Here is a 15507-nt window from a genome sequence, read left to right on the forward strand (position 1 = left end):
CGTCATCTCATTTTACCTCTATTTTTAACTTCATTAATACAAATCATTTTTGGTTGTTTTAAGACAAGGTCTCACTTTGTCACTCATGCTGGTCTCAAACTCCTGGCCTCAAGCCATCCTCCTGCCTTAGCCTCCCAAAGCACTGGGATTACAGTTGTGAGTGAGTCACTGTGCACAACCTACTAACACAAATGGTTTTAACTCCTGTTACAATCACTAGTTAACTAGTGATAACTCATTAACTTCAGGACATTCTTCTACCTTATAAATAACTACTTTTCTCCTATTAAATAAGCCCAGAACTTTTTCATATTTTTAAACCTAAATCTTAATTAAAATTAAGTGCCAGAATTCTGAACCTCTTATTTTTATACTCTAAAAATATGATGATCAACAAAACTCAAAAAAGGATCTAACAATTACCTTGCTTCTTGAATGCTATCTGAACTTAAGTGGTTAATTAGAATGACAATTGTTTTGGCTGGGCAAGGTGACTCATGTCTGTAATTCCAACACTTTGGGAGGCTGAGGCAGGAGGATCGCTTGAGGCTAGGAGTTCCGAGACAAGCCTGGGCAACAAACTGAAATACTCATCTCTGCAAAAAAATTTTAAAAATTAACCAGACATGATGGCACACATCGATTGTCCCAGCTACCCTGGTTGCTGCGGCAGGAGGGTTGCCTGAGCCCAGGAAGTTGAGGCTGCAGTGAGCCATGATCATGCCACTACACTCCAGCCTAAGTGACAGAGCGAGACTCTCTCTAGGAAAAAAAGGACAGAGTACAGTGATTAATGTCTGTAACCCTAACACTTTGGGAAGCCAAGGCAGACGGATTACTTGAGTTCAGGAGTTTGAGACCAGCCTGGGCAACATGGTAAAAACCCACCTCTACAAAAAAAAAAAATTGGCTGGGTATGATGGCACACACCTTTGGTCCCACCTATTCTAGAGGCTGAGGTGAGAGGATTGCTTGGGCCCAGGAGGTCAAGGCTAGAGTAAGCCATGACAGCACCACTGCACTCCAACCTAGGAGACAGAGCAAGACCCCATCTCAGAAAAAAACAAACAAAAAAAAACTCAACATGGTTTTGATGACTACAGATTTACATTGTCCATAAGCTAATTAGCTTCATTATCCCAAAAACTATGTTCCAAAACGAAGGCTAAAATAAATCCCATCAGCTCTTGGATCCAGATGAGATATGGCATATTCAGAATACATTCAGAATACATTCCATCATTAAGATTCTGGTGATACATCAGATATGTCATCTTAACAGATGTCAGACACTGGATCACCTTCTTTTAGCTCACAACTGTGAACTGTTTTCACAGTGTTTTCTTTGATAGGTGATTAGCTGCCAACTCCTATTTCATTAATCATCTATTCAAATATAAGGTCTCTCACTTGGTACTTAGTTTAGGTCACCAAATATACAGCAAACAGAATCTACTTTGGATAAACCACATTATCCAGCTCACTTTGAAATCCTATTTCTGTCTTCAAGATTTTCAAAAGTATAAACCACTTTGTTGTCATTCGTAAGTATAAAGTTCTTATTCCCACCATCACTCAAACTGAGAAAAAAAGACAGAATAAAGACAACGTTCCATAGGGTGTCCCCATCACTGCTCATTCTCACTGAGTCTGACCACTTAGTAGGCTGTATGTCTACAGTAATAGCACCTACTGCATATCTCCTAAGATTACTGTGTATCTTAGGAATAAAGTATATTCATATTCTAACACCTCACATTCACAGTAGTAACAAAACCACCATGTTAGGCAAGCCTAGCTTGATTCAGTATATGGAATGGAAGAAGAAACCATTACGTGCCAGGAAGAGTACTCCTTTCCTTAAATACGGTCTCAGCTAATCCTCAACACTTTCAGGTATTAGTATTCTTCTTTCTTAATAAAAAAAGATCAAAGAAGTTAAACTGTATAAGCGACTTTGAAGACCATCAGAATCCTAGCTCTATGTTACTGTGCTTAACACAGAGGTTTCTATTTCTGGGTTTATGAGGTTAGCTGCACGTGACTAGGCAACTTAACATCTCTGAACCTCGGTTTCCTCATCTATAAAATGGAGTTTAAGTGAAATAATTCATGTAATGTGTTTAATTCAGAGCCTACTATATAGTGAGCTCACTCAGCAAGTATTAGCATTGGTCAAACTCGAACTGCTAGTTACGAAAATCAGAAATGAAACTCTGGTCTGATTCCCAAGTCCATGCTCTTTCCACTACAACATGCTATTGTTGCCAATACACACTCCTTATCCACATAAGAATCCACACTTGAAATATGACATAGATGGGAAACTAATATTGCCTAAATAAGGTAACTATTAAGATCTAACTAACTAAACCAGCAGAAGGATTTTAGCTCTAATATCTGATAAGTAGAAAACTCATAAGATACCATTTAGACCTTCAGGTGTACAGAGCTTTGTACTGAATTCCATGAAACTAGTTTCCTACCTATGTAGGAATTTATCCTATCTCAAACCAGTTGTAAATCAGAAGTTTAATTATCAGAGGTCCCCCTAAAAAGCTTATTTAGGTGACCTGAATAAAGAAATGTACCCTAGAGCAGGAGCAGTGGCTCACACCTATAATCCCAGCACTTCAGTAGGCCAAGACAGCAGGATCACTTGAGGCTAAGAGTTCAAGACCAACCTGGGCAACAAAGTGAGACCCCCGTCTCTACAAAAAATTTTTAAAAACTAGTTGGGCATAGTGGCTTGCGCCCGTAGTCCCAGCTACTTGGGAGGCTAGCAGGAAGATCACCTGAGCCTGAGAGGTAGAGTTTGCAATGACCCAGGATTGCTCCACTGCACTTAAGCCTGGGTAGCAGAATAAGACCCTGTCAGAAGGAAGGAAAGGAGGAAAGAAAAGAGAGGAAAAAAAAAGGAAGGGAGGAAAAGAAAAGGAGGGGAGAGGAGGAAGGAGAAATGGGCCTTCCTACAACATAATTTGAATACTGCATCAGCCTGAAGCTTGTCAATTTTATTTTCAAAATCAACCACTACTTACTATTTTGAATTTAATTATAACTGTACCACTTTTAAATTAAAGCGACCGCCAGGCTCCGTGGCTCACACCTATAATCCCAGCACTTTGGGAGGCCTAGGCGGGAGGATCACCTGAGGTCAGGAGTGTGAGACCAGCCTGGCCAACATGGCGAAACCCTGTCACTACTCAAAATATAAAAAGTTAACTGGGCATGGTGGCACATGCCTGTAATCCCAGCTACTTGGGAGGCTGAGGCAGGAGAATCGCTTGAACCTGGGAGGCAGAGGTTGCAGTGAGTTGGCGCCACTACACTCCAGCCTGCAAGACAGAGCAGGACTCCATAAAAAAAAAATAAAAATAAGGCCGGGCGCGGTGGCTCATGCCTATAATCCCAGCACTTTGGGAGGTTGAGGCGGGTGAATCATGAGATCAAAAGATCTGAGACCATCCTGGTCAACATGGTGAAATCCCGTCTCTACTAAAAATTTTTGTATTAGCTGGGCATGATGGCACACATCTGTAGTCCCAGCTACTCGGGAGGCTGAGGCAGGAGAATTGCTGGAACCCAGGAGGCGGAGATTGTGGTGAGCCAAGATCGCGCCATTGCACTCCAGCCTGGGTAACACGGGCAAAACTCTGTCTCAGATAGTGTCATTTTTCCTACCAATCCCCTTACCAAAACCAGGCACTGCTGTTCTAACAAGGCTCAAAAATCTCACTTAAATATTTCACTCTCTGCCTGATCAAACAGTAGGATAATGCAAATCAAAGACAGTAGCACAAGTTATCTTCTACAACAATCATTAATAATAATTTATTATTTCCAATAACTTTCAGGCACTGATTTGCCCTAACGGGAGGTTGTAAACCAGGATGAGATGCCCACACACACTGATTTTTAGGCACAACTCTAGTCTATTCAGCAAAGCAATGAAACCTCTAGAGAAAAGAATGCCACATATATCCCAGGGAAACAAAATTAATATGCATGCATTGGTAAAAAGTTCTAACCAAAGACACAGCACTGTTCATTACGTACTCATCCTTCAAAGAAATCAAATCGAAACACTTTCATTTTAGCAAAGAATCTTTTAGAAGGACTGATTTTGCAATAATCTTTAAAGTCCCCGTATTTCCTGGATTTTTTAAATTCTAACTTCCTGCCTCATACATCTAAAATAGCTATGACATACTCAGGTATGTGCTGCTCATTTAGTTATAATCGTGTAGAGGAACACAAGTCTGTTTCTATGTGTACGACTCCATCCGAATTCATTTTGCCTAATATAACCACTAAATATAGCTCTAAGACACTGATGATTAAAAAACAGTTAATTATGTGAGTGATTCATACCTCCTATGTCCAAACACCAAGATTCAAGGATGTTTCTGTCAGATCTATGGGAAGAGGAAACAAGAAACACCTGTCACAAAGCTTTCCAAACTGGGAAGCCCCCTACTGAGTCACTGCCAATCCCAACCTGAGGCCCTCCCCTTCATCCCTACCCTTCACGTCCCCAAAACAGCCAGAGGTCACGCTTCCACCAGAACCCGACTTTGTGAAAGGAATGGAAAGAAAGGCCACAGAGTGGCCACGAAAGCACTGCCAGGAAAAAGGGCCCTGGGTTTTTCTAGTCCCCACTGCCACAGAGTCCGCGTGGGAGGCCTTAGGCAAGTCAGAAGTCACTTTTCCTCCATGGAACTCACTTATTTTATCTGTGAAATGAGGAGACGCCAAGGAGGTCCATATTCCACCGCTGAGGACGAGCTAGGGTCCCACAAAGACCCACCGAGGGCCCTGCCAGCCCCCTACCCCTTCTGCCCACAGGACCACCACCTCCCTCAGGACTTTCTGAAAGGGCCGACTACCAATCACCCCGCTCCTGGCCCCCAAGCTCCCCCCACACCACAGGCAGCGCGTCCACCCCCAGGCCTTCGGAACCACCGCGTGGGCTCCTGCCCGGCCTCACTTGTCCTCGACCCTCCAGGGTCTCAGCTCCTAGTCCCCGAGATGTCCATCTCCGGCCGGGGGAGGCTGGCCGCGACCTCAGCCGGCACCCGCCGCCCCGACCACACCGTTCGCCTCCTCAACCTCCCCCTTCGCCGCCGCCCACCCGCCCCTCGCCCCGCTCACCGGCCGCCGCCGCGCCGCCTCCTCCGCGGCCTCCCTTGCGGCCGGACTAGCTCCAAGAGCCGCGGGGGACCCGGCCGCCGCCGCCGCTGCCTTGCCTTGCCTCAGCCCAGCCCCATCGCCCTCGGCCAGCGCCGCGCGCTGCGGCTCAGGGTGAGGGAAGGAGGCGCCGCGGCGGGGCCGGGCAGGCCCTGGGACGTCCGCGTTCTCCTCCTCCTCCGCGCCCGCGGCGGCGCCGTGTAGCCGGGCAGGGCGAGAACAAGAGAGGGTGACGGGAGGCAGGCAGGGGGAGGGAGGGGGTCTGCACTCCGAAACGGCCCCCGACCGCCAGCGACGTCGCGAACCCCCCCTCCCCTCCGCGGCGGCGCCCGATCACGCTGCGAGGAGAGGCGACGGGCAGGCAGGGTGCGCGCGCGGGCTCGGGACTCCCGCGCCCGAAGTGAGGTCACGTGGTGGCTTCATCCCCGCGCCAAGAGCGGAGGGGCGCGGACGACGTCAGGAGGCGGGAAGGGGCGGGGTGAGCCCTAAGCCCCGCCCACCCCATCGTTTAGCCCCCTCGAGCTCCAAAGAAAGGAGCAGGTAAGGGGACGCCGTCCAAAAACGGTGGCTGTTAGGCTAATGGAAGGCGGCTCTTCTGCTGGGATGAAGTGGGACTGCAAATCCCACTCCATCTTCTTTGGACTGTGACAACATCATAGTCCAAACTCCCATTTTAAGAACAGGGAAACTGAGGCTCAGTGACTAGACAAACGTTGCCCAGAGTCATGGTCATGGAGGAAGCTTGTGCTAAATGGTGGAGAGGAGACCAGAGCCCAGCTCCCAATGCAAGGTTCGTTCACTCCTTTGGCCACCTCCGTCCCCGCCAAAATAAACAAACAAAAAACTGTCGTTCGGGTCTGACCACTGGCTCTACGCGCCAGCCCCGAGCGGAGGAGGGGAGGAGCGCACCCGAGAAAGCTCCGACGCACCCGCTGCTCGCCTCCGGCGGGAAGGCGCCTCTTCCGACTGTCCTGGGCGAATTAAATACTTCCCTTCGCAGAAGACTTATCTCGGGGTAGGGCCGCAGCCTGATTTCCAAATCGCGGGTTTGGTTTTCGCGGCGTCCCCTCCCCGACGCGCGCAGGGAGCGCGCCCGGCCACCTGCAGCCTTGGGCCGCGGCCATCTTTCCGCCTGGGGCCACCTGGCCCGCGTCCTTGGCGCCCGGCCCGCTTCGTGACTGTTCTCCTTGCCGCTACTTACAGAACTTAGCCGCCTTAGCGTCTTAAAGAAGGGGACAGCATGCACGCGGACCCTGTCCACCACACCTGGGGACACCTCGCCAGGAGCAGGGAGCATTTAGCCCGTGGACACTTATCAGGGCCGCCATCCCTGGTCCACGCATACGATGACATCTCACCTGAGGCAGCACATCAACCCGAGTCCGCGACACTGATAACACCTCCTGGGGCCAAGGAGCGCACCACAGCCACCCTTGGTCCCCTACATTGTGTGGGGCTGGCAGTTTTTTGGCATTTCTGACCGCCTCTTGGCACTGGACCACCGCCTCCAGTGCGCTGGACCTCGAGTTGGAGCCACAGCTTTCTCTTCCCAATCCGTGGCCTCGCCGTTTTGTTTCAAACCTCACTGTTTCAAACCTCACTGTTTCAAACCTCGTGGTGTTGAAATGATTAAATGAGTTATGGGGTGTGGTAGTGTTGGGCAAACCGCAAAAAAGCGGTCTGGGTAAGGTTGGGCCCTAAAATCCTCCTCCTCCATCTCCCTGGCTTCTTTGCCTGGCTGTTTCCTCTCGGTCTTTAAACAGGCTGGCCTCTCCAAGTCCAAAAAACGAAACGATCAAGACAGCCTCCTCCTGAAGTGCCCTCTCCAACTCGCTTTCAAGTGCTTGTCTCTCAGTGAGACCTCAAACAGTGGTGTTCCCTGGCTGCCTGGGCTTCCTCATTTCTCAACACTTGGCAGTCTGGCTTCTCCTTCCCCACTATAACCCTTCTTCACCCTGCTCAGGCAAGAGTAAGTCATGACTTTGATTTTGCCAAACCTTGCAGGCATTCCTCAGGCCTTACCTCTCTGGTTCTCTCTGCTAATTTGACAGCTTGGATAGCTTTCACCTACTGGAATCTACTACCTTGGTTTCAGAAGAGTGAACCCTCTCAATTACCATGACAAGGTAAGTAAAGCCCCTGCCTCATTTGGTAGCATCCACTTGTGAATCTGCACCTTCAGTGCAGGATTCCACACTAAGCCAACAGCTTTTCTGACTTTACTGGCTCTTCTGGGATTGCCTGCGTCCTCATGGATGCAACTCCCAAATTAGCAATTTCCAACCCAGCCCCCTTCCACAAAATTTAGAACCAAATATCCAACTGCTAGCCAGGAAGCTCTAGCTAGATACCACAGAGATACCCCAAACTGGACATTTCCAGAACTGAAACTGCTTTCGTAGCTGCCCCTCCCTCAGCTGTTAGCACCACCATCTCCACAGTCGTCAAAATTAGAAAGTCGGGAATCAGTGAGTGATTCATAATTCAGCCCTCTGCCTTACCCAATCACCAAGTCCTATTCATTTCACCTACTTAATAAGCCTCAACTTCCTAAGGTGGGCTGGGCACAGTGGTTCATGCCTGTAATCCCAGCACTTTGGGAGGCTGAGGTGGGTGGATCGCATGAGGTCGGGAGTTCAAGACCAGCCTGAACAACATGGTAAAACCCCATCTCTACTAAAAATACAAAATTAGCTGGGTGTGGTGGCATGTGCCTGTAATCCCAGCTACTTGAGAGGCTGAGGCAGGAGAATTGCTTGAACCCGGGAGGTAGAGGTTGCAATGGGCTGAGATTGCGCCATTGCATTCCAGCCCGGGCATCAAGAGTAAAACTCCATCTAAAAAAACAAACAAAAAACATTCCTACAGTGGTTCCCACTGGCATCCATCCTTTCCAGTCTGAACGATCGCAGCAGCTTCCTAACTATCTCCTTTAGACAAATTCAGCCTTCAGGGTGAACTACAATGCACTCCACTTAAAATCCCGAGTTCCCCTAGGCTTCTGACTGCAGTATATACCCCCAAGCTACCCAACATGAACCTGTCAATGCATTCCAGCTTTTAAAAGATCACAAAGAGCCCCAGAATTCCAGGTGCAGCCAACCTAAGGCAACACGCAGCCAGGCAAGGGAAAGCAATAGGAAAAAGAGAAGAGCAGTTGGATATTCCAAAAACTTTTCTGTTACAGATGTTTTGAGAATGGTAAAAAAAAAGAAGGGGGCACTGGCTTTAGAGGAAGCGCTGAGTCACTTGGCTTGAGCATGTTGAAAGGTTGAGGGAAAAGAAGGTGTAAGAAAAAGAGGAGAAACCCAATACAGGGAAGAGAAAGGGACTGGAACAGTCTTGAGAAGTTCTGGGAGGCTTACTGGTTCTCAAGCCATGATGATTCTGGGTACAAGCCCACTCCTTCCCTCCTCTGATCCTACTCACTCTTAAGAGCCAACCCATGATCACAGCTGCACAAAGATAACAGCCATGCTAGTAAGGTCTGACTTTACTTCTCACAAAGGCTATTTCCTATCTCCTCCATCCTCAAAACCCCCATCTTTGCTTGCCCTTCCCTCTCACTTTCCCCTTACCTCCTATTTCACTAAGAAAATGTACACCATTATGGGGTGCAGTGGCTCACACCTGTAATCCCAGCACTTTGGAAGGCTAAGGCAGGCGGATCACCTGAGGTCAGGAGTCCGAGACCAGCCTGACCAACATGGAGAAACCCCATCTTTACTAAAAATACAAAATTAGCTGGGCGTGATGGCACATGCCTGTAATCCCAGCTACTTGAGAGGCTGAGACAGGAGAATTGCTTGAACCCAAGAGGCAGAGGTTGTGGTAAGCCAAGGTCGTGCTGAGCCAAGGTCATGCCATTACACTCCAGCCTGGGCCACAGAGCAAAACTCTGTCTCAAAAGAAAAGAAAAGAAAAATGTACACCATCAAGAGGGAACATCCTCATCTTCCTACATCGGCCCCAGTGTCTCTTTTCCCACTTCAGAGGGACAAAGCCTCCTAACAGAGTTAGCTCTCCACAAAAATTACCACTGTTAGGCCAACTCCAGGGCCTAGGCCTCCCCAGAATACTACTGTTGCCAACTCCAGGGGACACTTTCAGGCCTTGCCTTTCTAGTTCCCTCAGCAACAGGCATCTCCTATTCTTTTTTTTTGAAACAGAGTCTCTCTCTGTCACCAGGCTAGAGTACAGTGGCACGATCTCAGCTCACTGCAACCTCGCCTCCCAGGTTCACGCAATTCTCCTGCCTTTGCCTCCCAAGTAGCTGGGATTACAGGCACACACCACCACAGCTGGCTAATTTTTTTCATTTTTAGTAGAGACAGGGTTTCACAATGTTGATCAGACTGGTCTCGAACTCCTGACCTCGTGATCCACCTGCTTCGGCCTCCCAAAGTGTTGGGATTACAGGCGTGAGCCACCTTGCCTGGCTTTTTGGTTTTTTTTTTGAGACAGAGTTTTGCTTTGTCACCCAGGCTGGAGTGTAATGTTGCCATCTCGGCTCACTGCAGACTCCGCCTCCCTGGTTCAAGTGCTTCTCCTGCCTCAGCCTCCCTAGTAGTTGGGATTATAGGCAACCACGCCCAGATAATTATTGTACTTTTAGTAGAGACGGGGTTTCACCATGTTGGCCAGGCTGGTCTTGAACTTCTCACCTCGTGATCTTCCCGCATCAGCCTCCCAAAGTATTGAGATTATAGGCATGAGCCACCACGCCTGGCTGCATCTCATATTCTTGAGACACTTTGCTGTTAGTTTTGATAACATACTCTATTTTGGAATTCCTTGTCCCTCTTTCTGTCTACTCCATCTCTACCTCTGCAGGTGCTTCCTCTGTCTTGTCTCTAAATGTTGCTGTTCCCCAGGGCTCCACCCAGAATTCATTCCTCTGTCTATACAAGGTTTGTTTGTTTTTTAATTTGACATCTCTTGACCTTGCAAGAGTTGTGCTGGGCTTCAGAAGGATCTATAAGCTCCTTAAATTGGGATGCAAATACTTTTAAAGGAAGAAGTGGAGCTTTTATCAGCTTCTCAAAGGTGTCTGGATCCCGAAGAAAAGATAAGAAGATTAATCCACATGCTCTCTGCTGGTGGCCTTATCTACCATGGCTGTAGCTGTCATCTGCATATACATTAATAACTGCCAACTGAAGCCAGGCATGGTGGCTCACACCTGTAATCCCAGCACTTTGGGAAGCCAAGGCAGGCGAATCACCTGGGAGTTTGAGAACAGCCTGGCCAACATGGTGAAACCCCGTCTCCACTAAACATGCAAAATTTAGCCAGGCATGGTGGCACATGTAATCCTGTAATCCCAGCTACTCGGGAGGCTGAGGCAAGAAAATTACTTGAACCCAGGAGGCGGAAGCTGCAGTGAGCCAAGATGGCACCATTGCACTCCAGCCTGGGTGACACAGCAAGACTGTCTCAAAAAAAAACAAAAGGCCAGGCATGGTGGCTCACACCTGTAATGCCAACACTTTGGGAGGCTCAGGCAGGTGGATCATGAGGTCAAGAGTTTGAGACCAGTCTGACCAACATAGTGAGACCCTGTCTCTACTAAAAATACAAAAAATTAGCCAGCTGTGGTGGTATGTGACTGTAATCCCAGCTGCTCGGGAGACTGAGGCAGGAGAATCAAGTAAACCTGGGAGGTGGAGGTGGAGGTGAGCTGAGATCTCACCATTGCACTGAAGCCTATGCAACAGTGTGAGACTCCATCTCAAAAAAAAAAAAAAAAACCTGTCAACCATATGCCTGCAGCCCAGGCCTCTTCTCAGAGTCCTGTTCCTGGGCCATTCTTCCCTATCACTGTCACACAGTGTTTCACTGGTCCCAGATAAGTTCAATTATCCCTGACTCAACTCTTGTCCTTCTTCTCCAGACCAGCTCATCTCCTCCTACCTAAACATCTACTCAAGCCCAAAACCTGGGAGTCATTCTTTACACCTCCCTCTCCTTCACCACCCATGCAATCCAACACTTAAGCCCATTTCAAATCCTCTCCCATCCCTCCATCTCCACTGCCACTAGAATAATGCATGCCACCTCCATCTCTCACCTGGCACTAGTGCGTTAGCTACCAGCAGATTCCTCTGCTTTTACCCTTGCCCACCTCCAGTTCATTCTCCCCCAGCCCCAGAGTAGTCATTTATGTGACTTCAAGCAGAGCTCCTGATAAAAACATTTACTTGCTTCCCATCTCACTTAGAATTCTAGATGAACTTCTTGAGTCCACAAAGTCCAGTGCAGGATGTGGCCTGCCCACCACTTCCCCCTTTGCTGGCACCACTCTATCCTCTGCCGTCCCTGTAGTCTAACCCCAGACCTCTTCCCCAGGTTACTCCGGCTACACTGGGGCTTCTTTCAATTCCTCAAACACACAAACCTCTTTCCTGCCCCAGGGTCTTTGTATAATCTATTCTTTCCCTTCCCTTTTTTTGTTGCCTAACTTGTAAGTTCAACTTTGGACTTAAATACATATACAGTTGTCCCTCAATATCCACAGGGAATTGGTTTCAGAACCTCTATGGATACCAAAATTTAAAAATACTAAAGTCTCTGATATAAAAGGGTACAGTATTTGCATATTACCTATATACATCCTCCCATATGCTTTTTTTATTTTTTTATTCTGAGACGGAGTTTCGCTGTTGTTACCCAGACTGGAGTGCAATGGCACGATCTCAGCTCACTGCAACCTCCACCTTCTGGGTTCAAGCAATTCTCCTGCCTCACCCTCCCGAGTAGCTGGGATTACAGGCGCGCGCCACCATGCCCAGCTAATTTTTGTTTTTAGTTGAGACAGGGTTTCACCTCGTTGACCAGGATGGTCTCGGTCTCTTGACCTCGTGATCCACCTGCCGCGGCCTCCCAAAGTGCTGGGATTATAGGCGTGGGCCACCGCACCCGGCCTGCTTTTTTCTTTTTTTTGAAACAGAGTCTTGTTCTGTCACCCAGGCTGGAATGAAATGGCAGGATCTCGGCTCAGCAAAACCTTCACCTCCCGGGTTCAAGCAATTCTTTCTCCTGCCTCACCCTCCCAAGTAGTTGGGACTACAGGCGTCCACCACCACGCCTGGCTACTTTTTTGTTTTTTTAGTAGAGACAGGGTTTTACCATGTTGACCAGGCTAGTCTTGAACTCCTGCCCTTAGGTGATCCACCCACTTCAGCCTCCCAAAGTGCTGGGATTACAGGCATGAGCCACCGTGGCTGGCCCTACTTTAAATCATCTCTAGATTACTTATAATACAATGTAAATGTTATGCAAATATATTTTTATTTATAGTATTTGTATTATATGGTTATTGTATTTATCTTGAGGCTATAGTTGCATGACATGTAAGATTGGAAAAACAGCAGTTGTTTATTTTTGTAAATGTGAGAAGGACGTTTGGGATTATGGGGAAGGGGCACATAAAATATCCTTATCACCTGGGTACAGTGCCAGGTGACTGTAGTCCCAGACACTTGGGAGGCTGAGGTGGGAGGATTTCTAGGATTGCTTAAACCCAGGAGTTTGAGGTTATAGTGAGCTATAATTGTGCCGCTTCACTCCAGCCTGGGCAACATAGTGAGATCTCAGCTCTTAAAAAAAAAAAAAAAAGCCGGGCGCAGTAGCTCACGCCTGTAATCCCAGCATTTTGGGAGGCTGAGGTGGGTGGATCACTTGAGGTCAGGAGTTTGAAACCAGCCTGTCCAACATGGCGAAACCCCGTCTTATTTAAAAAAAAAAAAAAAAAAAAGCCCATCCCCACCCAAAGCATCTCTTTGTGCAGCTACTGGTAAAGAATCAGCCAGTTTGGTTTATCACTGTATGCCCAGCACTAGATGAAGCCTGGTGTGTGATAGACACCCAAATGTTTACACCTGATGGATGACTGAATGAACGAATTTACAGCTTCAGATATCATCTCTAAATGCCTTTCCTGATTCCTAGGCTAAGTTAAGAATCCCTCTTTAGCCGAAGCAAGAGGATCACTTGAGGTCAGGAGTTTGAGACCAGCCTGGCCAACATAATGAAACTCTGTCTCTACTAAAAATGCAAAAATTAGCTGGGCATGGTGGCAGGTGCCTATAATCTCAGCTACTCAGGAGTCTGAGGTGAGAGAATCACTTGAACCCGGGAGGTGGAGGTTACAGGGAGCCAAGTTCATGCCACTGCACTCCAGCCTGGGCAACAGAGCAAGACCCTGTCTCAAATAAAAAAAAAAAAAGAAACCCTCTTTAGTGCATATTTGTCTCACTGCATTTACAACCTAGAATAAGTACCTATTCATGCTTGTGTTTTCCAGTAGTCTATCTTACTCATTTTTTTTAAATTATTTTTAATATGGACCACTTCATGAGTTTGCGTGTCATCCTTGCGCAGGGGCCGTGCTAATCTTCTCTGTATCGTTCCAATTTTAGTATATGTGCTGCCGAAGCGAGCACGATCTTATTCATTTTTTTTAAGGTTCTAAATACTTTCATGTGTTATTTGATCATCACAACAATGCCAACAGTACAAATAGTAGTTACTGTTCTTTTCATTTTTATAGATGAAGAAACTGAAGAAACTTTACTATCTCATTTAATCTTTATAACAATTCCAGGAAGGAGATACTATTATTATCTCTGCTTACAGATGACATTGAGGAAAGCTTAAAAATCCCATTTTACAGAGTAGAAAAAGATATGTTCAATAACTCACGCAAAAGCACAGCCAGGATTCAAACCCAGACACTTTGCTCCAGAGCCAAACTTTTGACCACTATAACCAAGTGAAGCCAGAGTGATTCCCACCTCACATCCGAACTCCGGTATTTGTTTAAGCACCCAGACTTTGACTTCCTCATGAGCCAGCACCTTTCTCAGCCACATCTGGATCCTCGGCCCTTCACAGCACACAGCAGTAGTCAAAAAGTATGCTGAGTAAGTGGATAACAAGTTGGCATTGATTCTCACAATCACGTCAGACTAGCAATGGAATTGTTATGATTCTCCTTTTATAGAGAAGAAAAATGAGATTCACAACTTCACATGAGGGAGTGTCTTGTCTAAGAATCTCTGACTCTGTCTAGCCCTTGTCTGTATTCCCTCTGCTGCTTCCACAAAAGGTTAGAAGTCACATGTTTAGATTATGAAGACCTTATCTTAAGAAATGTCAAAACAGTGCTCACTTTGGCAGCACATCTACGAAAACTGAAATGATACAGAGAAGATTAGCATGGCCCCTGCACAAGGATGACACGTAAAATAAAAAAATTAAAAAAAAAGATATGTCAAAACAAACAAGCAAACCAAAAAAACAACACAGCACTCATTGCCTTTCCTAGAAAAAGTGGCCATTAAAAGTACTTTGAGGCTAGGCCCAGTGGCTCACACCTGTAATCCCAGCACTTTGGGAGGCCGAGGTGGGTGGATCTTGAGGTCAGGAGTTCAAGACCAGCCTGGCCAACATGGTAAAACTCTATCTATACTAAAAATATAAAAATTAGCCAGATATGATGGCAGGCATCTATAATCCTAGCATTTTGGGAGGCCGAGGCAGGCAGATCACCTGAGGTCAGGAGTTTGAGACCAGCCTGGCCGACATGGTGAAACCCCATCTCTACTAAACGTAAGAAAATTATGATGTTTGGCCAACAAGCTCCATCTCTCTTTCTTTTAGTACCTCTTAAGCCATTCAGTTCCTATTTAGCTTGACCTATGCAGGCCAGTGCTTGTGTGTGTGTGTGTGTGTGTGTGTGTGTGTGTGTGTATACTGGAACGAGAACAGGGAGCAGGGAGCAGGACTGTTAAGTCAGATGTCTACAAATCAGAGCCCCGGGCCATCACTGACTTGTTTCTGTCTCTAAGCAAAGCATGTAAAAAATTTTTTGCCTCTGCTATGAGGCAAAGCCATTGGCCTGGCATTTTTCTGAGGTCATGGTGCCCTAGGATATGGTGGTTCACATGACACTGAATACTGTTTACCAACTAGCTATTTAGGATATGGAGGCCCTCCTGGAGGAGTGCTTACTGCCAGCATAGGACCGGTGTGCTGATAACCTGGTTCTCCAAGAAATTAAAAGCACTGACTGTGGCACCTGCCATTTTAATGGTGTAAATGCTCCCACCACAGCCAATTTCAAGCTACGAAGAGTTTTACTACTGTTTCACAAAATGTCTGAAAATTTTATTATTGTTATTATTTGCTGAGATGGACTTTCACTCTTGTTGCCCAGGTTGGAGTAAAATGGCATCATCTTGGTTCACTGCAACCTCCACTTCCTGGGTTCAAGCGATTCTCCTGTCTCAGCCTGCCATGAAACTGGGATTACAG

General features: G+C 47.1%; 1 protein-coding gene and 2 non-coding genes across 14 annotated transcripts in view; 1 reads left to right on the plus strand and 2 right to left on the minus strand.

The window, feature by feature from the left end:
• ATP13A3 (ATPase 13A3) overlaps positions 1 to 5579 on the minus strand; it is a 100648-nt gene extending 95069 nt beyond the window's left edge. For all 12 annotated transcript variants that reach the window (XM_054245503.2, XM_078350534.1, XM_078350530.1 and 9 more), the window contains exons 1-2: positions 5155 to 5579; positions 4375 to 4418 (exon numbers count right to left, since the gene is read on the minus strand). The gene's annotated coding sequence lies outside the window, so the exon portion shown is untranslated. The remainder of the gene's footprint in view (positions 1 to 4374; positions 4419 to 5154) is intronic.
• Positions 5580 to 13527: 7948 nt separating this feature from the next.
• LOC118148104 (U6 spliceosomal RNA) lies at positions 13528 to 13634 on the minus strand. The gene has a single exon (XR_004734899.1). It is a non-coding gene; the product is annotated as a U6 spliceosomal RNA (small nuclear RNA).
• Positions 13635 to 14354: 720 nt separating this feature from the next.
• On the plus strand, positions 14355 to 14461 carry LOC118148114 (U6 spliceosomal RNA). Its single transcript, XR_004734908.1, has one exon. It is a non-coding gene; the product is annotated as a U6 spliceosomal RNA (small nuclear RNA).
• The last annotated feature ends 1046 nt before the right edge of the window (positions 14462 to 15507 follow it).

This window comes from Callithrix jacchus, chromosome 15 (genome assembly GCF_049354715.1).
Source record: "Callithrix jacchus isolate 240 chromosome 15, calJac240_pri, whole genome shotgun sequence".
Classification (NCBI taxonomy): Eukaryota; Metazoa; Chordata; class Mammalia; order Primates; family Cebidae; genus Callithrix; species Callithrix jacchus.